This window comes from Pezoporus flaviventris, unplaced genomic scaffold (genome assembly GCF_033815535.1).
Source record: "Pezoporus flaviventris isolate CSIRO_AGI_PZ_B2104156 unplaced genomic scaffold, CSIRO_AGI_Pfla_v1 ptg000015l, whole genome shotgun sequence".
Lineage (NCBI taxonomy): Eukaryota > Metazoa > Chordata > Aves > Psittaciformes > Psittacidae > Pezoporus > Pezoporus flaviventris.
Genome location: NW_026892563.1, coordinates 6,310,134 through 6,333,602, shown reverse-complemented (window position 1 = coordinate 6,333,602; position 23,469 = coordinate 6,310,134). Strand labels below are relative to the sequence as shown.

The window sequence follows — 23,469 nt, the reverse complement described above, 5'->3', positions numbered from 1 at the left end:
ACTATAATAACCTATCTCTATAATTTGACAACGATGTGACTTTTAGATGACCATCTAGTGAAAACTCATTGACTGCTGCATGCTGCTGAGTTAAAAGGGGATCAAGATCAAATTATTTAGGAAAAAACAAAATCCTAAAATCAACCAATGCACTCCAGAGCCAGAGAAATAAAAAGGAATCCTGCATGCAACCAATAGTGAACAAAATTGTTTTCACTTGTTCCAGTGATGAAAATGATCATAATAAAAAAAAATAGAAAAGAAAATGAAATTATGAAAATCTGAGCTTCTATTTTCAAAGCTAACATTTCTAAATTTTATAGCTTTGGTTAAAAGTCTCAGATAAAGAACACATGAATCCTAGAAACTCTAAACTAAGTCCAACACAAAGACCATGAAGAATATTATTTTGAATTTTCATAAAGATCAGTAACACCATAATTTGTTCAAAAACTACTAGTTCATGATTTACAGACAGTATTTTGTTTTCACTGATGGGGAAGAAGAGCTTTCTTAAAAATGGCAAGAATGGAAATGGCAGAAAAAAACCTCATGTAGATCTGACAACCAAGACAGAGGCATATTATTTGCAATATAATGGTCTGAATATTATTTTTTTTGTTTCACAAGCAACAAATGTCAGTTCCACATCATCACACAGACCTTCCTTCAGGAAAGTATACTAGTGCCAATACAGTTCAATGTTATCACTATAATGATGTCATTATGGTAAGCACACCCTCTGTGAGTTTACAGATGATACAAAACTGGGAAAAGTAGCTGATGCACCATATTGGTGTGCTGTTATTCAGGAGAACCTCAACAGGGTGACGAAATGGGCCAAGAGTTTCACAAAGCTCAACTAAGTGAAAGGCCAAGTTCCGAACATGGAGAGGAATAACCCCAGGTCCCAGCATATGTCCAATGTATGCCTGATACACAGGGTATGCCCTGGGTATCCTGATGGACACCAAGATGGACATGAGCTAGTAGTGTGCCTCAGAGGCAAAAAAGGCTAACGGCATCTGGGGCTGCATTAGGCAGAGTGTTGACAGCAGGTTAAGAGAGGTGACCCTTCTTCTCTACTCAGCATTAGTGAGACACATCTGGAGTGCTGAGTCCAGTGCTAAACTCCCCAGTAAAAGAGTGAACAGTACAGTACAAGAGTACAAGTATTCACTCATACTTGAATGAGTCCAGCAAAGGGGTTCAGGATATGGAGCAAAAGAAGTCTGAGGGAGCTGGGACTTCTCAGTCTGGAAAAGAGAAGGCTCAGAGGGATCATAAACAGTTGATAGGAGGAGCAAAGAGGTCAGAGGCAGACTCCTCTCAGTGACACTTGGTGGAAGGATGAGAGGCAATGGGCACAAACTGAAACGCAGGAAATTTCACTTAAACATAAGAAAAAACTTCTTCACTATGAGGGTGGTCACACACAGGAACAGGTTGCCCAGAGGAGGTGTGGAGTCTCCATTCTTGGAGATATTCAAAACTCAACTGGACACAGCCCTGACTAACCTGGTGTAGCTGACCCTGCTCTAAGCAAAGGCTTGGACTAGATGATCTGCAGAGGTGCCTTCCAGCCTCAGCTTGTCTGTGAGTCTGTCATTCTGTGCTTTAATGAACAAGTCATACAACTCAAACTTCTTTTTGAGAGGACTAATTTTATCTCTAGATTGCAATCTGTTTTTACATGCTTCCTTCTCATTAAACTTGTCATTGCGTTTTCATATTATTGATAACAAATTTCTACCTACCTAATACACACAGTACTGTGTAAGTCCAGATAACCAATTCTGGTAAACAGTGGCAGCTCCACAGCTTCCTGATTTCCAACACAGCTCCACAGCTTCCTGATTTCCAACACAAAAATGGATTCTGATGACTTATTATCTGGAGGGGTATGAAATTAATTTTTTCAGCACTCTTTTCCATATGCATTGTGTTTCAATATTTTGATTCTAGATCCACACATATCACTGGCAATGTACGTGCACACAGTAGATGAAACGCTCTGTAGGCACAAAGGGATACTTCTATGGGCATGGCTCTGATGTATCTTAACAGATTTAGTTACTAGTGTACTACGAGCACACAGTAAGTTACTGTTCCTTTAATGATCTTTAAGATAAACAAAGGCTTTGGAAGAAGATTTATAATTTTACAAAAAAATTTTAATACCTAAACAACTAAAACTATTTTTTAATAGAGTCAGAGCTAGCAATAAGGTATATATATAAACACATAAATAAATATATGTGTAAAATATATTAAAGTTATGGCAGACTCCTGGAAGTGAAATTGGGAATTTGAGCACCACAGCAGGTGGAAGAGTTGAAAGAGATTTTTCATGTAACATCACATTCTGGGTTTTTCTCATCTGAATAGTCTGCATATAAAATCTGCTTAAGAAGCACTTTATTCAACATTTATGACCAGGTAGTTTCATGTCCTTCTGAATGATATTGGCAGCCCACACCCTAGTCTTGAGAGCAGGGCTGTTATTCACAGGGCAACAGAGCTCAGCTTGATCTGACTAGACACTTCATGGTAACTTGGACAAGGTAGGCTGCTCATGTGGACATGGTCCAAGTATCAGATCAATGTGAATTAGCTTGTGAGTTCACCCATTAAAAAAAAAAATCAGCTTATCCAACATTTGGAAACAGCATTTGGAAACAAGTGAACAAGTGAAGTTTGTACATCTGTCTTCTGCAACAAGTTCTAAAAATTCAGAAAGGAAAAGGACAACCTAACCGCTGTGTATGAGGCAAACACAGAGACAAGTTGTGAGAAATCCAGGTTAGTCAGGACATGATGATTCCGACTAGTATGAAGCTGTTCATAAATTTACCTGATTGAAGAACTGCTCACAGCTTGTCAGAACTTCAGAGCTCTGTAACAGAATTGAAATGAATATGTAGCAGCTTTCATTACACAGAAGCAAAAAATAATTGACATCGACCACCTGCTAGGAGAACATCAGCAAGACAAAAACTGCTTTGTCATACTGTTGAACAGATACTACTGTACATTTGACTTCTGTATGTGCCATGAAATGCTGGAGTCCTTGAAAAGAACACAGAAAGAAAATTATGCTCCAGTATACCCTTACAGAGCTAGCCACTCAGACAGCTGGGATCTGTGTGCCTCCTTATATGCCTAAATATGCTATTGTGAATATCCGCAAATGCATATTTGAAATATGTTATGCATATACATGATTATGTATACATATCCAAAAATATGCATACACTTGCATATGTGTACATATACACATACGTATTTGTATATTCACACACAAACTTCTGCAGTCACAGTATACATTCATCCAAGAGGGCAAGCTGGAAAGCACAATGAATGAAGGACATGAAGAATCATCAAAAAGAGCTCATTTTCTTGGAAAATCCTTGAAAAAAAGCAAATATATATATATATATGAAAATTTAAGAATCATCGAAATAGATGAAAACAGTTATAAGAAGCTTTGCAGAGTCTCCAAGCACATAAGGAATTCCAGTAATAAACATGCAAAGAAAAAAAATAGAATAAAAGCTTGGAAACTTGGTATGCCCTGACAAAGGGAGGAAGAATCTAGAGGAAAAGCACATTCTGTATTGTCCTGGGTTCAGCAGCAGCAGTCATTTTTCTCCTTCTTAGTAGCTGGTGCAGCTCTCTGTTTTTTGATTTTCAGCCTGGGAGCAGCGCTGATAACACCGATGTTTTTAGTTGCTGCTTAGTAATGTTTACCCTGACCAAGGACTTTCTGAGCCTCATACTCTGCCAGGGAGGAGGGGAAGCCAGGAGGAAGCAGAGACAGGACACCTGACCCAAACTAACCAAAGAGGCATTCCATACCACAGCACATCATGCCCAGGATATAAAACTGGGGAAAGTTACTTGGAAGGGCTAGATCACCGCTTGGGTCAGGGTGGGTATCGGTCGGTGGGTGGTGAGTGGCTGTATTCTCTTCCCTCGTTATTTCCCTTGTTATTGTTATTATTGGTGGTAGCAGTACTGGTTTTGTGTTATACCTTAGTTACTGGACTGTTCTTATCTCAACCCGTGGGAGTTGCATTCTTCTGATTTTCCTCCCCATCCCTCTGGGAACAGGGGAAGGAAGGGGGGGAGAGTGAGCAAACGGTTGAGTGGCACTCAGGTACTGGCTGGGCTTAAATCATGACAGTTCTTTTTGGTTCCCAGTGTGGGGCACAAGGGTTGAGATAACGACAGATCTGACCAGAGTGTGTCTAATCGTTGTTGTGATAAGCATTTATTGTTTTGGATTAACAGTCACTTGTCACAATGCTGATTGATTGGCTCTCAAGGTTGTTGCTCTTGATCTCACATTTCCAGCACGTTGTACCTTACTTACAGCCAGTATTTGCTGTGTTAGTGTTTATCGGCTGAGGGTCTTGTGCTAAGTTTCTTGTTTCATTGTACTTTATGGTAATGACTTGTAATACAATAGAATCATTGATCATGAAACTGACCTGGCTTGCGTTCCCAGTGTGGTCACCACCTCTATACCTTGGGAAGTACATAATAGAAGCGCTTAACAATTATTCATCTTTTTTTTTCCTCCTCGGGTGGTCAGCCCATGTGGGAGATATTCCCTTATGCTCCCAGCCCCTCCACCAGACCGTTTACAGCATCATTTGAGAGTTTTGAATGTTTTGAATGGCCTCTTAATACTGTTGAGTCAGAAATTTTGGAAAACAATGAATTTTACAATGAATTTTCTGTCTGTGCCCTTAACAGCATAATGCTATGAAAAATATTCCTGCAGTTCTGACTGTGGGCTTTAATGCAAAATCTGCTAAAAGCCGAAGCATCCTTGTGAGCATTTCTAAACAAAAATTAGGACTGAAGCAGCAGGACAAAATTTTCCTTTCCTTTTATTTTTCTTTTTTCCCCCAGTATGTTTTTGTTTTCTTCATCTGACATGTGTTTGTTACTTTAAGCTGTGCTGCTTATTCTGCTCTATGTACAGAAGGACATCACAGTAGAGACCCCTTTCTATAGAAATCTCATACACAGACATGCTCTCTCCTTGCATACATATAGGTGAGAGCAGAATTTCAATGTATTTCTTCACCAACAGAGGAATTTATGCAATATTTGGCAATTTGTGCACACAGAGTTGATTATCAAGACTTTGAATTGGTCTTGATTGCTAGGCTACCTTTCAGTGCCAAATTGTGAACATTTGTTCATGTTGGATATGCTTTTCTTTTCTGCACTTTATAGAGAAGAAGTAATTCTTATTATATGTGTCTTCAGTGGACTCACAGGAATCTTTAAATCTAGAGAACACAGAGATAAGGCTAGTTACAGTATGTTATAAAATAATGCACTCTTAATAATAATTATCATATTGTGTAATCAAAATCAAAGACAGTCAACATTGACTGTAAGAGGTTTTATAATATCCATTCCATGGAAAAAAGCAAATTCTCTCCTGATGGCTTGAATTCTGAACTGGACTTTAAGAAAATGCATACTAACCAAACCACAAGTCATCTTGTGGTCAGATAAAATTTTAAGGGCTCCTTAAAGGAGTATCTTGATATAGGGCTTACAAATAGATGAAATGACCTAATGGTCTTTTTTGGACTTAACTCTATAAGACTATGAGCATATAAAACAATTAAAAAAGTCAGCAGAGGAGTCAATATTATTTCAAACACTTTGAATCTGATTCATAGTACATTCCCAAATACATGTAAGCTGTCAATACATATTTGTATATTAGGTTAAATTTGCCTCTTCTGAAGCAGTCTAAATAAGAACAGTTGAGGATTTTGACAGAGAAAACCATGTTGGATTAGGACAATCATTAGTCTAGTATCTTTAATCAGATGATCACTAGTGTGATTAGTGGCTTTGTGTATACTTCATGCAACCTCATCGAGTTAGACAGAACTGTCCCCATTTTTAGTTGCCAAGCAGGGGCAAATGACTTACTGAACGCAGAACAGAGATTTACTTAAGATGGAGCAAAAAAAAAATGAACTGTCTCAATTTTAATTATTTTTTTTAATATTTTGTAGTCAAAGAACACTTATTTTCAGTTATTAGACCAGCACTTTTAAATTAAAGAAATGGTGAAAGCAATCTGCAATTCCTTTTCGCAGTTGTCTTCTCCATTCCACAAAGACAAAGAAAATATTTATAATGATAATTGTATTTTCTCATAACAAAGTTGTGTAAAAATAGAAGAAATGACAACCTTGACTTCCAGCACAAAAAATTATTAATGGGTACTTGCAAAGCTTATATCAGTACATAAACCAGTATAAGGTATAAAAAGACTTACAAGTGCAGTTAATTGACTTTTTGATATGCATTACTACATGTTTTCATCTGCAGTTATGTACTACAAATGGAAAAGGTTGTACATACACTGGCTCATCTGCTATCTTACAGGAAATGCTATGCTGGAGCAGACCTGTGATTATTTCGGCACTCTGTCTTTAACACTGGACAAGTCCACATAAATCAGAAGATGCAACGTACCCATGGTGGAAAACAATGGAGTAATCTGTCTCCTTAAAACATCTCTTTGTTCTTGTCACCTTGTGCCCTGAAGAGCATTGGCAATGGCTTGAAGGATGAATAATTGAAGCTTCTTATTTCAAGCTGTGAAGTGTAACAACTATAAAAAGAAATACAACTCTCCAAATGAGTTGCTGGGAGTATGCCTGCTGCAGTACTCTCTGAAACGTTTGCATTACAGTACCAAAGAGAGAATAATAGACTAGATTAGTCTATTAGTCTATAATAATAGACTAGTCTGTTCTATTTTGCTTTCTTTCCTTTAAAATATAGAGAATTACATACAATCCTTCAGTTATTTTACTCTACAATTTTATACTTATAAGGGTAGCCAGTGGTGGGGAGGATTAATATTTTGTGGATGATTACCTTCTAGGAAATGGATGTGAAAGATTTGACAATGGCAGAGTTAAAATACTAAATGGAAATGCCTCTTTTTTTTTTTTTTTTAAATTCTGAGCCATGTATTTAAAGCTTAAATAAGCAAGATTAATTTTTTTTTTATTATTAAATGAGTACTCAGAATGTTGAAAAAAGTGCCAAGAGGTTCAGACAGTACTTGATAGTACAATAGATAACCAATACTGAAAATAATAAAATGATGCACACCGGAGAAAACAACCCTGATTTTTTTTTTTTTCCTGTTAACACTGAGGAGGAGTTACTACTGGTAGTAACTACTAGCTGTTAACCTTACTACTTAGACAAAGATCTTGCAACTATAATGAAGAGTTCTATGAAAATGTTATCTAAATATTAAAGAGTAAAAAAAACCCTAAAGAGGAAAATATAAACCCAAAATGTTTAACAACGATAAGGTAGAGAGAGTAACATAGTTCTGGTCCTCATATTCCCAAAAGTGAAATTATATTTGAAAAGAAAAAAAAAGAAGGGAAGCAAGGATTCTCAAAGATATGCAAACACTTTTGTACAAGAACTAACCTTAAAATCTCAGACATGTAACAGAAATCTGTGAAATCATAAATGCTAAGAAGAAGGTGAATAAGGAATGAGAGTTTATTGTTTGTCATTAAACAAAAATGTAATTAAAGGCCTGAAATCATCAGACTGGAAGTTCAAAACAGGACCTATGTTATCATTTTGCTCACAGCTGAGCTCTGCGAATGCACATAAAGGATTGCCTCAGTTGACATAGGCTCAAAACATTTCTCCTAATTTATGGGAGAAAAAAAGAATAACAGCATGAAGAATGACTAAAGACAGTAATAGCTGACTAATGGAGAGTATGAGTACACTTGACAAATATAACAATATGGTTGCCCCTCACCTCTTCACTGTCTGCCAGAGATTGGTGTCAAAATTAAGGTATTGAATTCAGTGTAACTTTCTTCTGACCTGACATGGCTAATCTCATAGAATATTAGAGTAAGTTTAAGTTATTACAATGCCATTTTTCAATCACTGTTTCCAGGATGGCTTCCTGTAACTTGTCCTTTACCGATGTATCATCATCCTTGGTTTATTTTCTTCTTATTTTCTTAAGCTACCCTATTTAGTTCAATCTTTATAGCTCCCTCATTTTCACATGTTACATTTACCAATATGTAGTGTTTATATATATATGTATACATATATATCACATGCATGTATACAATACATAGACACAGGCAGGGTACATACACTACAGCGTGATGCAACCTTATAAAAATATAATTATCCTTAGCAACTTTCTGATTTAAGGGAGATTTTCCTGTTATTAAGAAATATTAGGTAGTTTAATGATAACAAGTCATATATTATAGAATTGAATTCTGAAATCTAGTGAATTCATACCCTTGTTGCATCATTTATTAAAATTCCAAGTACCAGGAAAATAACTGAGAAAAACAAAAAAAAACAGCCTTAAGATAGTTTTGGATTCACTTGCAAAACTTGACATTGATTTGAAGCAAAGCATTTTCCCTTCTGGTAAAATATTACTGACCCAAAATAGTAACTACTAATATCAACGTGATTCTTCCAGCTTCTTGCAACAGAATTTGTCCTGAATATTAAAAGACATACAACAGAGCTCATTTATAGAATCATAGAATAGAATCATAGAATAGTTAGGGCTGGAAAGGATCTTAAGATCATCTAGTCCCAACCTCCCTGCCATGGGCAGGGACACCCCACACTAAACCATGTCACCCAAGCCTCTGTCCAACCTGGCCTTGAACACTGCCAGGGATGGAGCATTCACAACTTCCCTGGGCAACCTATTCCAGTGCCTCACCACCCAAACAGTAAATAATTTCTTCCTTATATCCAATCTAAATTTCTCGTTTAAGTTTTAACCCATTGCCCCTTGTCCTGTCACTACAGTCCCTAATGAAAAGTCCGTCCTCAGCATCCCTATAGCCCCCCTTCAGATACTGGAAGGCTGCTATGAGGTCTCCACGCAGTCTTTTCTTCTCCAGGCTGAACAGCCCCAACTTTCTCAGCCTGTCTTCATACAGAAGGTGCTCCAGTCCCCTGATCATCCTCGTGGCCCTTCTCTGGACTTGCTCCAACAGCTCCATGTTCTTTTTATGTTGAGGACACCAGAACTGCACACAATACTTCAAGTCAGGTCTCACAAGAGCAGAGTAGAGGGGCAGGTTCACATCCTATGACCTGCTGGTCACGCTCCTTTTGATGCAGCCCAGGATACAGTTGGCTTTCTGGGCTGCAAGTGCACAATGCTGGCTCATGTTCATTTTCTCATAGACTAGCACCCCAAGTCCTTCTCCCTAGGGCTGCTCTCAATCTCTTCTCTGCCCAACCTGTAGCTGTGCCTGGGATTGCTCTGACCCAGGTGGATAACCTTGCACTTGGCATGGTTAAACTTCATAAGGTTGACATCTGCCCACCTCACAGGCGTCGGGGTCCCTCTGGATGGCATTCCTTCCCTCCAGCGTGTCAGCTGAACCACACAGCTTGGTGTCATCAGCAAACTTGCTGAGGGCGCACTCAATCCCACTGTCCATGTCAGCGACAAAGATGGTGAGGCACTGGAATAGGTTGCCCAGGGAGGTTGTGAATGCTCCATCCCTGGCAGTGTTCAAGACCAGGTTGGACGAAGCCTTGGGTGATATGATTTAGTGTGAGGTGTCCCTGCCCATTGCAGGGGGATTGGAACTAGATGATCTTAAGGTCCATTCCAACCCTAACTATTCTATGATTCTATAAGACCGGTCCCAACACTGATCCCTGAGGGACACCACTCGTTACTGGTCTCCAGCCAGACACTGAGCCATTGACCACAACTCTTTGTGTGCGGCCATACAGTCAGTTCTTTATCCACTGAGTGGTCCATCCATCAAATTGATGTCTCTCCAATTTAGAGACAGGGATGTCGTGCGGGACAGTGTCGAATGCTTTGCACAAGTCCAGGTAGATGACATCAACTGCTCTACCCCTGTCCATTAATTCTGTAGCCCCATCATAGAAGGACACCAAATTGGTCAGGATTTCCCCTTACTGAAGCCATGCTGGCTGTCACCAACCATCATGTGCCTTAGCACGCCTTCCAGGAGAATGTGCTCCAAGATTTTGCCAGGCACAGAGGTGAGACTGACTGGTCTGTAATTCCCCGGGTCATCCATTTTCCCCTTCTTGAAAATGGGGGTTATATTCCTTTTTTTCCCAGTCTTTGGGAACTTCACCTGACTTCCATGATTTTTCAAATATGATGGACAGTGGCTTAGCAACTTCATTCCTAGCTCCTTCAGGACCCCAGGATGGACTTCATCAGGTCCCATGGACTTGTGTATGTTTAGGTTTTTAAGATGGTTTCGAACCAGATTTTCTCCTACAGTGGGCCTTCAAACTTCATTCTCATAGTCCCTGCATCTGCCTTCCAAGACTTGGGTGGTGTGGTCAGAGCCTTTGGCAGTGAAGACCGAGGCAAAGAAGTCACTAAGAACCTCAGCCTTCTCCAAATCCAGGGTAGCCAGTTCTCCTGATGGCTTCCAGAGAGGGCACGCATTGTCCCATATGTGTCTTTTTTTGCAATGTATCTACAAAATCCCTTCCTGTTATCTTTCACATCCCTAGCCAAGTTTAATTCTAACTGGGCCTTAGCTTTCCTAACCTCGTCCCTAGCTTCCCGGACAACATCCCTGTATTCTTCCCAGGCCGCCTGTCCTTGCTTCCACCTTTTATAAGCCTCATTTTTCCCTCTAAGTTTCCTCAGCAGCTCCTTATCCATCCAAGGAGGTCTCCTGGCCCTACCTGCTGTGCTTCCTTCTAGTTGGGATGGAACACTCCTGAGCTTGTAGCAGGTGATCCTTGAATATCAGCCAAGAGTCTTGGGCCCCCCTGCCCTCTAGGGCTATATCCCATGAAACCTTACTAAGCAGGTTCCTGAAGAGGCCAAAGTCTGCTCTCTTGAAGTCCAGGGCAGTGAGCTTGCGGCACACTCTTCTCACTGTCCTGAGGATCTCGAATTTGACCATCTCATGATTGCTGCATCAAGGCTGCCCTGAAGCATCACATTTCCAACGAGCCCTTCCCTGTTGGTGAGCACGAGGTCAAGCATGGCACCTCTCCTTGTCAGCTCCTCTATTACTTGCAGAAGGAAGCTGTCTTCCACACAATCAAGGAACCTCCTGGATTGCTTGTGCTGGGCCGTACCGTCGCTCCAACAGATGTCAGGGTGGTTGAAGTCACCCATAAGAACAAGGGCCTGTGAGCGTGAGGCTTTTCCTATCTGTCTATAGAGTGCTTCATCCACAGGTTCCTCAGGTGGTCTGTAACAGATCCCCACAGTAATGTTCCCCATAGCTTTTCTCCCTTTAACCCTGACCCACAAACTGTCTGTTGACTGATCACCTGTCCCCAGACGGAGTTCCGTACGCTCCAGCCTATCCCTAACATAAAAGGTAACTCCCCTTCCCCGCCTGCCAGCCCTGTCCTTCCTAAAGAGCCTGTAACCTTCCATTCCAACACTCCAGTCATAGGAGCCATCCCACCATGTTTCTGTGATGCCTATTGTATCATACCCCCATAGACGTGCACACATCTCTAATTCCTCTTGTTTGTTCCCCATACTACGGATATTTGTATAGAGGCATCTGAGCCGAGCTCCAAATGAAGCCGGCTCATTGGCTGGAGCGGATGGAATATCTCTACATTGTTCTGAGCATTTATTATAGTTGCTGGCAACTGACTGGTTGTGTTGGGATGGAATGATGCTCCCCTTCCCCAACACATCTAGTTTAAAGCCTCCTTGACCAGTCTGGCAAGTCTCCTACCAAAAATCACTCTTCCCTTTATGATTTTGATATTTTGTTATTTTATTAAATAGTTATGCGTATGATTGATACTCTAGACCAATATTTTAAAAGATACACATGCATTTTTCTGGCTTTTTTACTTTATATATAATAATCTGTAAGTAAAAAGAAATATTCCATTGACTCAAGACTTCAAAACAAGCCAAAGAAGTTCATTGTGAACTTTCTCCTTTCAGAAAATAGTTCCTAGCTTTGTCTACTTTTGTCTTGGAATAAGAGACTTTTTTTTTATTAGAAACAACATACACCTTTAATCAGATAATACAAACATCTCATTTTCCTTGTTTTTATCTGGTTTATGTTTTAAAATGAATGTGATATACTGCTATGCATATTGCGTTTGAAGGTGTGTTTTCAATGTGCTCTCTAACCTATTTGTGGTAATCGAAGACTTGCTGTTCTTCACTGTTTTTAACAATTTGAAGAAGGCACAATACATACTTATTAAAAAAGCTGTCAATGCAATATTTTTGCTATAGGAAGTGCAATTAAGATCCTTAAAGAGCCTTACGTTTTCTGAAAGTCTTCTCTATTCAGGTGTTTATTATATATACATATGACAGTATTGCTTGTTTCATTTACCTAAAAACCCAACCGTGTCCTGCTAACTGTTAAATGACAATGATACCTGACAATCTGAATTCACTTAAAGTTCTATGGAAACAAATCACTTGGCATTCTCAAGAAGATACCATTCTCATATATAGAAAAGTACAAACTAGATTAGGTGATACATTCATAAGTGACAAGCTATATACAAGAACATTTTTGGATGAGACTTTAATTGTGACCCAAACACAAATGTAGAAAACCATGAAGAGCAAAATGAATCAAAACTAAGACTTGAACTCTATTTTGTTTATATTGGAATGCAACAAGACATGAGTAACATAAGCATGTTTTTTAGAATTTGCATTTTAAACTTAAAAAATTTCTAAAGGAAACAAATGAAAATTTCAGTCCAATAATGCAATCATGTAAGAGGATTATTCTATGCTTAGGCAGCTAGCTTGATCTTAGCTCCATCCTAGCACCCTTATCAGGAACATTAGGAAAATCCTACACTAGGAACAAAACCAGCCAGCTGGTAAAAACCCAGCCAAGCCGGGTTTACACTTCAGTGTAAGAGTTCCTCCCTTATTCTCCCCTTTCTATCTCTTCCACTTATTTCCTCAGAATATACCAAATAATTCCAGTCAAAAGCCTTTTAGAAATCCTTACATGTAATTCAGAAGCACAACTTTTCATTGGCACAGCAATGTTTTCTTTTGTCTGGATTTTTGTGGGTTTGGGTTTTTGTTTTTTATTGTTGTTGTTGTTGTGGGTGTTTTTTTTTCTGATCTTAAGGAATTTGGAAGTATAAAATTGGATAAGATTATAAGAAATAACTTCCCCTGTTCTTGCTGAGAATATAGAAGAACATATAAAGGGTCAACCTCAGGCGTGTTTTTCCTTGTAGATATATACATGAAGCACTGGCAAAACCAAACAAAATGAGAAAACAAATAGCAAGGAAAAAAATTCACCCCAGAACCCTCCTAAATAAGCTGCTTTTCAAAATGTTTATAGAATGACTTCTATATCACTGTTTTGTATTGTTTACACTAAAAAATAAATTTAAGTAGTCTATCTGTCTAGTTAGCTGGATGGTCCTTCAGCTAAATACAGCTTTCTAAGAAAATTCATATTTTATTTTATCCTCAGTAAAGACTGAATGATGTTCTTTCCTCAACCCTAACAACCCAACAGGACATCTATGTGCCTGTTGCAGCTGAAGAAATGACCATTGTTTATTTGCCAAGTGTCCTGCAGCCTTTCAGTTCTTTTTAGCAGCTCCAACTTAGCACTGAGCTGTGCTCAAGCTGCACATCATACATAGGCCTGTAAAATCTCCTTTCAAATACATCAAGCTCTTTTTCTCTGAGAAATATCCATCACAGATAGGTTGATGCGGTCTCACAAAAGCTACCTTAGTTTCTGAGTTTAGTTTGTGTGTGCCGGGTGAGAGTTCAATGAGACATAGCCAATGCATATTTTCCAGCTCTAAAGATTTATTTCTAAATGGTAGTTTGTTGTTTTGCCAATTCAGTAGGTTTACATTTCACTGCAATATAAAAGAAAAGGTAAGCATGTCAGTTTTGGTCAGTTTGATAATGACAAAACTTAAAATTCTTTAACAGCATTTTGCGACTTTATCTCCAGTTGAAAACCTGACTTTCCACTTAGAGGTAAGCAGCTTATATTTGATGCTGTTAATAAAGCTGTTGTTTTATTTTATTCTGAAGTAACTTACTGAAAATACCACAGCATTAGTGTCTTACAAAATAACCTTAAAAACCCAACTGAAAATGCACTAACACAGTAAGTTCAAAAAAATCACATATACAATTCCAATACAATGGTTTTATTGATAGTAAAGTTACAGTATCACAGTATGTTAGAGATTGGAAGGGACCTCGAAAGATCATCTAGTCCAATCCCCCTGCCGGAGCAGGAACACCTAGATAATGTTACACAGGAATGCGTCCAGGCGGGTTTTGAATGTCTCCAGGGAAGGAGACTCCACAACCTCCCTGGGCAGCCTGTTCCAGTGTTCCGTCACCCTCACTGAGAAGAAGTTTCTTCTCAAGTTTAAGTGGAACCTCTTGTGTTCCAGTTTGTACCCATTACCCCTTGTCCTATCATTGTTTGCCACTGAGTAGAGCCTGGCTCCGTCCTCGTGACACTCCCCCTTTATATATTTATAGACACTGATAAGGTCACCCCTCAGTCTCCTCTTCTCCAAACTATAGAGACCCAGCTCCCTCAGTCTTTCCTCATAAGGGAGATGCTCCACTCCCTTAATCATCTTAGTTGCCCTGCGCTGGACTCTCTCCAGCAGCTCCCTGTCCTTCTTGAACTGAGGGGCCCAGAACTGGACACAATACTCCAGATGCGGTCTCACCAGGGCAGAGTAGAGGGGAAGGAGGACCTCTCTCGACCTACTAACCACCGCCCTTCTAATACACCCCAGGATGCCATTGGCCTTCTTAGCCACAAGGGCAGAGTGTTGGCTCATGGTCATCCTGTCGTCCACTAGGACCCCCAGGTCCCTCTCCCCTACACTGCTCTCTAACAGGTCATTCCCCAGCCTATACTGGAACCTGGGGTTGTTCCTGCCCAGATGCAGGACTCTACACTTTCCCTTGTTATATTTCATCAAGTTACTCCCTGCCCAACTCTCCAGCCTATCCAGGTCTCGCTGGATGGCAGCACAGCCTTCTGGCGTGTCAGCCACTCCTCCCAGCTTAGTGTCATCAGCAAACTTGCTGATAGTACACTCAATTCCCTCATCTAAATCATTGATGAATATATTAAATAATACCGGTCCCAGTACTGACCCTTGAGGCACTCCACTAGTTACAGGCCTCCAACTAGACTCAGCCCCATAGACTACAACTCTCTGGCTTCTCTCCTTCAGCCAGTTCGCAGTCCACCTCACTACCTGATCATCCAGTCCACACTTCCTCATTTTAGCCATGAGGATGCTGTGGGAGACTGTGTCAAATGCTTTGCTGAAGTCAAGGTAGACCACATCCACCGCTCTGCCATCATCCATCCACTGTGTTATTTCCTCATAAAAGGCTAAGAGATTGGTCAAACATGATTTCCCCCTGGTGAAGCCATGTTGACTGCCCCTCATAACCTTCTTATCCTTGATATGCCTTAAGATGGTACCAAGGATAAGGTGTTCCATCACTTTCCCAGGGATGGAGGTGAGGCTGACCGGCCTATAGTTACCCGGGTCCTCCTTCTTGCCCTTTTTGAAGACTGGAGTGACATTTGCTTTCCTCCAGTCCTCAGGCACCTCTCCCGTTTCCCAAGACTTGGTAAAGATGATGGAGAGTGGTCTAGCAATGACTTCCGCCAGTTCCCTCAGCACCCGCGGGTGCATCCCATCTGGACCCATGGATTTATGGATGTCCAGATTGCTCAACTGGTCTCTAACCCATTCCTCATCGACTAAGGCAAACCGCTCCGTCGACCTGACTTCATCTAAGGTCTCAGGGGTACAGGGCTCATCAGGACTGCCCGCAGCAGAGTAGACAGAGACAAAGAAGGCATTCAGTAACTCTGCCATCTCTTTATCTTCTGTCACCAGGGCACCCATCCCGTTCATCAGTGGGCCTACATTGCCTCTGGTGTTAGTTTTGTCTGCCATGTATTTAAAAAAGCTCTTTTTGCTGTCCTTGACCCTTCTTGCCAGGTTTAATTCTAAGGATGCCTTAGTCCTCCTAGCTGCCTTCCTACATCCTCTAGCAGCAGCCTTATATTCCTCCCAAGTGGCCAGCCCCTCCTTCCATGACCTGTAAACTCTCCTCTTCCACTTGAGCATACCCAGCAATTCCCTATTTAGCCACGCAGGTCTCTTGGCCCTCTTCCTTGACTTCCTACGTGTCGGGATGCTCCGATCTTGAGCACGGAAAAAGTAGTCCTTGAATGTCAACCAACTATCTTGGGCCCCTTTACCTTCAAGCAGCCCTGCCCATGGGATTTCCCCTAGCAATTGCTTGAAAAGGCCAAAGTTTGCCCTGCTAAAGTCCAGGGTTGCAATTCTACTTGGTATTCTACTAGTCCTGCCACACAAGATCCTGAACTCCACCATCTCGTGGTCGCTGCAACCAAGGCAGCCCTCAACCCTTACTGCTTCAACCAGATCCTCCTTGTTAGTGAGGATGAGATCCAGCAGCGCTCCTCTCCTGGTCGGCTCATCCACCATTTGCAGGAGGAAGTTATCATCCATACACTGGAGGAACCTCCTGGACTGCGGCTGGGTTGCCGAGTGGTCCTTCCAGCAAACATCAGGGAAGTTAAAATCCCCCACGACGACCACGGCCTGTGACTGTGAGGCCGCTCTCAGCTGCCTGTAGAAGGCCTCGTCAACTTCCTCACCCTGATCCGGTGGTCTGTAACAGACACCTACAACAGTATCCCCCCTGCCAGCCTGCCCCTTAATTCTCACCCACAGACTCTCAACTTGCTCATCATCTGTCCCTGGACAGAACTCGGTGCACTGTAGTTCCTCCCGCACATAAAGAGCAACCCCACCACCCCGCCTGGCTGGCCTGTCTTTCCTGAAAAGGACATAGCCTTCCATGACTATATTCCAGTCATGTGAGCTGTCCCACCACGTCTCTGTAATTGCCACCAGATCATAATCTCCTGACTTAACACAGGTTTCCAACTCCTCCTGCTTATTTCCCAAGTTAGTGGTAAAGGGTTAAGAAATTGCAATCCCTTTGTCTTCTGTTACCTATGCAGAACATAGTATATATACTTTTATATAACCTGTTATAATCTCTATCCCTCATGATTTACAGTCTAATAACTGTCACCATGTGACAAATTTTACATTTAGCTTTTAATTGTTTCAAACTTTTGCTGGGCAGTTGAGGCCATTAGCATTCCCAGGGTAAAACAAGCTTTCACTCTGGAAGCCTTAGTCAACAGAATCAGGTGCTAGGATCGCTGTAGACTGTTCCTTGGCAGGCTGAATTTTTTATTCAATCTCTTACATGGAACTGAGAGGAGCAAAAGATTTTATGATTGCAAGTCCTATTTCTAGTACTCACACAAAACCAAAATACGTTTTTCATTATCAAAGTCTAGCAGAAGAGGAATAGGCACCATTAAGTAATGTACTGATAAAATGGGAATTTGAATGTTAGGTTTGACCCTTCTTACTTCTGTCAGTGGAGCAGTTTCAAGAATTTTTTTTTTGTATATTTAATTCTTTAAGTATATGTTTCTAAGTGTTTAATAAAAGTCACTGATAAGAGTGTCATGAAAGAAGAGATTAAACACCATTTCTTTGATTCCCCACTTCCAACCTAATTCCATCATTTAGTTTACAATTTTCCTTTCTGAAGTTCAATCTGCGGCTCTCAAAACCAGAGCCATGGTGAATCATCTCTATTTACCGTCTATTTGAAAGTAATTGGTAGCCTGCCATGTTGTAATTCATCATTATTAACCTGAATAGGCACTGTACGATTTTTTAATTTTTAATTGTTGTCATAATTACTGAAAGTAGTGTAAGCAATATATGCACAGATGCTGGTAGCTTGGTTCTAACATGATAGAAACTGCAGGTGATGACATATTTTTGAAACTTATTCAAAATCTCTCAGAAATATAACAGAGATAATCACTTAACTGGACACTTAAGGAAAATGACTTCTCAAAAATTAGTATGATCAACTCGCATCCAAGTTTTATAACCCTTATTTTCTTAACTCAATCTGCAAGTTTTTGTTTTGGTACAGACACAATCAGTATGGAAAGTGGCCACTATGCTTTGCATTCTCATCTGTGAGGTATTACTTACTTAAAAAAATCACTTTCAAGAAAGAAATGCACACATAAAAATCTACAAACTCCTATTTCCCTATGCAGCTGTGCCCACTCAAAGAAAATAATTAATACCTGACAGCTAGACAGCTACGGTTTCTCCTTTGCTTCATGCACCTCTATCTCTGTCAGCCTGCTGGGAGCAGGCATTGCTGCTGCTGAGGTATGGGAGACAAAGTGGGCCCCACTCTCCTCACCAGTCACAGGACAGATCATATATATGATAGTGACAGTTAATTACAAGCTAAAGGTAAGCAGATTAGAACGATTTAGAAAAGTGGATTACTTGACCTTCTGGAAGCATCTACAGGATTTTAAATGCTGTTATTAAAAATGTCTGGAGGAAGCTGAAGTAAGTTCTAGGCTGCTGACTGGTTTATTATAAAAAAGGATGCATTATTTCTCCACATTAATAAATCATTATCATTTGATAGACTATTGTAAGAAGAAGTTAAACAACTGTTTTATAAATATTCAGAAACAATAGTTAAATTATCCCAAAGTAACAAAGACATATCTGAAAATACCTTTCTTCCAGTACTGAACTTTTCATATTAACTGAGATAGGTAAGCACTGCAGCATCTACTTATGTTAACTTCAACCATATTAAAACAAATACAAATAATCCAACCTTTGAGGGAGGGATAGGTAAAAATTCTAATGAACATAAAATACATTAACTTTTTTATGTTAATACAGAAGTTGTCTTTAGACACTTTGAAATACTGTAGCATGAAAAACTGTCATCCCTTGAGATATCAATTTTTTTTGCAGCATCAAACATTTTAAATGCTGTATCAGTAGACCACAGTGCATTTTGGAGGTACTTATTTAAAAATTGTGTAATTCTTTCTTGGGTTTCAAGACTTTATTTTGGGGAATATTTTTGTTTTTGTTAACATGTGCTTCACTTAGCTTCATTGACTTGTTACAGATAAATTTGGTAGACTTAAAATCATGATATCTGTTTTACATAAAAACAGCCAGGCATTTTTGCCTGAAACATACTATTGTAAAATCAAATCAGACCTTTTTTTTTTTAGATTTCCTGAATACTTTTTTGCCAGAAAGCCTTTCCATGTCCTGAGAGTTGAAAAAGACTTTTTTACTTCATTAGGTCTTAATATTTTATCAATCTAGCAAAGAGGGGAAATGAATTGACCTCAGACTATGATAAGCCTTCGGGGGGGGGGGGAGGAGGCTGGCTAGGCTGGTTACATGCACAAATAGATCACAATAGAAGTTGTGTCTAAATACCAAAATATTTAATCTAATTTGTAGGAAAAAATCATGACTACTAGAAATACACCAAAAATTCTGCAAAGTCAGTCTGCAGTGTTGATGGAGATGCCAGTTGAATTTGGCACAAAACATATTCCAAATAAAATATCCGCCACAAGCACTCAATAATTCATTGCCCATTTCACACAAGAGCTTTTAGGAATGAGGACTGTACTAGGAGTTTCTTTCACACACCACCCCCCCTTCACTGTCTACTACCAATATGCTCACACCTCTGCAGAGGCAGAACTGCCACAGCCTCATGGGGGACTTCCACCTGCAGCTGGGTCCTTAATCCAAGGAAGCAAGAGAGGTAAAAAGATTCCCTTTTTCCTTCCTCGATTTTCAGATTTTGGACTAACTGAACAAGAATTAGTTCCTTACTTGTACAGGATTCTTCATAGGACTCCCTGCCTCCCAGGACACAGCATCTCTGCCTGACACAATCCTCCAAGAGTAGTACTGGGTATACTACTGTCAGGTACTTAAGACTCCCGGAATTGTTTAATATCATATACACCTAAAACTGGATTATATTTAATTTCAGAATCCCATCTTGAAAAGCTTTATACTGATATCCCAATGTAACTTGGTGTCTTTCAACCAACACACCACCAAAGAGTTCATCCTCAGCAGAGGTGGAGGATGAAAAAGAAGTAAGACTGACCAGCAAACTAAAACAAAAACTAGGTGCTTCTTTCATCTGCTGTCTTTGCTACTTCTCAACACTTATTTACATATTCTTTACCTCTGTCCTTGTATTCTCTGTTTCTTCTATTGTCCACTTCCTTATTTTTTGTATTCCTCCCTTATTGACTGTCCCATGTATTTGTCTCTTTATGTACTTTTTCCATGTCTCGTCTTCCTTGGTTTGCAGTTAAAGTCCTTTAACATTGTCAGTTCCCGTCATTGCTGAATTATCACACAACAGAGACAGAAGGAGAAATGAATGCCACCCAGTCTAGCACTGGCAAGGATGGGTGAGACATTTTTATAATCAAATGCACAGAAACAATTTTAAAAACCCAGAAAGATACAAACAAACAATTTTCCTTAACCACAAAGAAACAGGAAGTTAATATTAAGAGCTATTTGCAGCAAACTAATGTTGCTCTATGTTCAGCAACATTCTAAATATGAATTAACCTGCTGCTCTTTTCAACTTAATGTCACCTCAAATGCTCTAGGCCCACTTGTTTATTTATGTTCAGAGTTTCCAAATCTGATTGTCATTATTATTTAAAGGCCAAATTTTTGTTTGCTCTTTACCTCCTTACAGTTTAGAGATGACTCAAAATTATTACTCTGAATTATTTATTGCCTTTTCCCTTGTATTTTTAGATTCATAAAGTGCTAATTTGTTCAAAAAATTATGGTGAAACCTTTGACCTTACTTTTTGTCCTCAGATTGCAAAAAATCAGGCAAAAATTCTCATCTCCCTCCTAACATGAGGTATTCATCATTGCATTTGTACCATCGGGTATTAAAATGTTTTTTTTTTACAACCTGATCTGTGCTAGTGCATGAAGAACAGTTGGCTGCTTGAGCAAATAATTTTATTGCAATTTTGAATCAAATTATATCATTAGTACAGAGGAGTTTAGTACTTCCATACTCATTTCCCTTAAAATATTCTCCATTCTCTTTTTGCTGTAGTATGATGACATGGTTACTTAAGGCATGACTTTTCTGCGTTAGCCTTTTTAATAGAGGTAGGTTATATATAGATGCGTATATACATATTTATATGTATACATTAAAATTAATATCCCACAGCTTTTCTCATAAGAGTTTGAAAAAGCAGAGATTGTAATGAAATTTGAAGTCATGACCCAATTTTACTGTTTGCATGATGAAATCAGCACATAATAGTTCCTACAGTGGAGAATGCTGAAATGCCAACTTGTCAAAGACTAAATCAGGGATTATTTTGGTGATTCTTCTGTGTCTTTAAACAAGACTCTCTCAGTGCCCAGCGAAATAGCTGTTTAGTAACATATTTCCATATTTTTCTTTCAGCCTCTTTTAGAACATAACACAATACAGAATTTTGGGAGATTTTGTGGATTGTGATTTTTGCATCTTTCCCTATGTGTTAAGGAAATCGTAATTATTATATTATAATCGTATTCAGCCTGTTTTTTTTTTTTTAAATTATTATCTTAGTAGCTGTCATAAAGACTAGAGTGAAATGTGAACTAATTATCTCTTTGTACTTTGCACACCAAAATTTATAATCTTGCAGTGCTTAACAACATTGTCACCAAGTTTCACCTACACTGTACTTCACTTCAATACGTATTGGCAGGATCGAGCTTAATAATGTAGGCAGTAGTTCCTCCTGAGCATGAGAAGGAATAGATCTGCAAATGAAATGGAAATATTCTCCACTCACTCTGCATTCAGGAAAGTCTCTTTCTAAACCTCAGTCATGCCTCCACACAAACCACACCTTCCTCTGATATCACACAGTTATATTACATTTGATTTCAAGACTAATGAACTTCTGCATGCTTTTTTTGGTTTTGCAGAGGAAAGAAAAACATTTCTTTCATAAATGTACACTCCAACAACTTTCCTAAGTGAGAAAGAATCAATGCTATTTTTCTTATTTATGCACTACATAGATTTTCCAAATACATACAGATCTAGATGATATTCCCCTATAAAAATTGCAATCGTGGGTTTCAGTACTTTTTTTACTTGAATTATATTGGTCTGGACAGTGAATCCTTCACTTTAGTAGACAATATGTCATCCAAGAACACTGAAGAATAAATCATACCGGCCTACCCTTCTGAAAAGTAGATGGAAAGTCAATAGATTTAACAATGCATTGATTAAAATGTTCTTCTGATGGAAAAGGCGTAATATAATATATCACAAAAATACACCAATTTTTTACATAGCGTGAGATCTCAAGGAAAGTGCAGTTTCTATCAGCCTTCTGTTGTTTCAGTGTGTTAGCTTGTCCGTTGGTTTTGTTTTTTTATTTCAGGGAAGGTGTTGAGAATGTCCAGTGCTGGAAATAATTGTACATTAACTCCTGTTAACCCTAATTTTACTGTCATTAACTCCTGTTAACCCTAATTTAAAGTGGGAGAACTTATGCATTCTACTTAAGGGATAATGCAGACAGAGGGGGAAAAAAAAAAAAAATCCTAATTTTTCAAAAGCTACAATAAATGTTTGTCCAGAGAGGCTGTGAAATAACCATCCTTGGAGGTTTCCAAGACAAGAGATTGGCTGAGGAGCAGTTCTTTGGAAAGGGACCTGAGGTCCTGGTGGATAACAAACTCAGTATGAGTGAACAGTCTGCTGCTACAGCAAAGAAAGCCAAAAGGATGCTGGTTTACATCAACTAAGGGCATCTCCAGCAGAGACAGAGAAGCCATTATCCCACTCTACTCAGCACTTCTCAGACCAAACCTGAAATACTGTGTTCAGTTTTTGGTCCCTGCTATGCAAAAGAAGATGCAGAAAGGCTAGAGAGGGTCCAAAGGGCCACAAAGAGATCAAGTGCTGAAGAAAGGCTGAGAGAGCTAGACTTGTTCAGCCTAGAGAAAGGCTCAGGGGAGACCTTATCACCATGTTCTAGTATTTAAAGGGTGACTACAAAGAAGATGGAGACTCCTCTTTTACAAGGAATCAAGGGGCACAAGTTACTCCTGGGGAGATTCTGACTGGACACAAGAGGAAAATTATTCACAACTGGAATCAGCCATTGGAATAATCTCCCCAGGGAAGTGGTGGACTCCCCAGCACTAGACACTTTTAAGATTCAACTGGACAGGCTTTCAGAACATGTAGTCTAGGTCACGCTTGCCTAGAAAGGTTGATGATTCCTCAGGTCCCTTTTATAACCTGGTATTCTATGACACGACAAAGCCCCAGGTAACCTGGTCAGAATTCAGTACTGTCATTGCTTTGAGCTCCTGGTTGAGCAACGTTTGGGCCAG

General features: G+C 39.6%; 1 protein-coding gene across 3 annotated transcripts in view; it reads right to left on the bottom strand.

Moving 5' to 3' along the window:
- Positions 1–23,469, bottom strand: part of IL1RAPL1 (interleukin 1 receptor accessory protein like 1) — a 735,754-nt gene that overhangs the window by 430,230 nt on the left and 282,055 nt on the right. The window contains exon 3 of one of the 3 annotated variants that reach the window (XM_061453322.1): positions 2,855–2,896. The exons of the other annotated variants lie outside the window; for them this stretch is intronic. The gene's annotated coding sequence lies outside the window, so the exon portion shown is untranslated. The remainder of the gene's footprint in view (positions 1–2,854; positions 2,897–23,469) is intronic. 3 annotated transcript variants of the gene reach the window in all.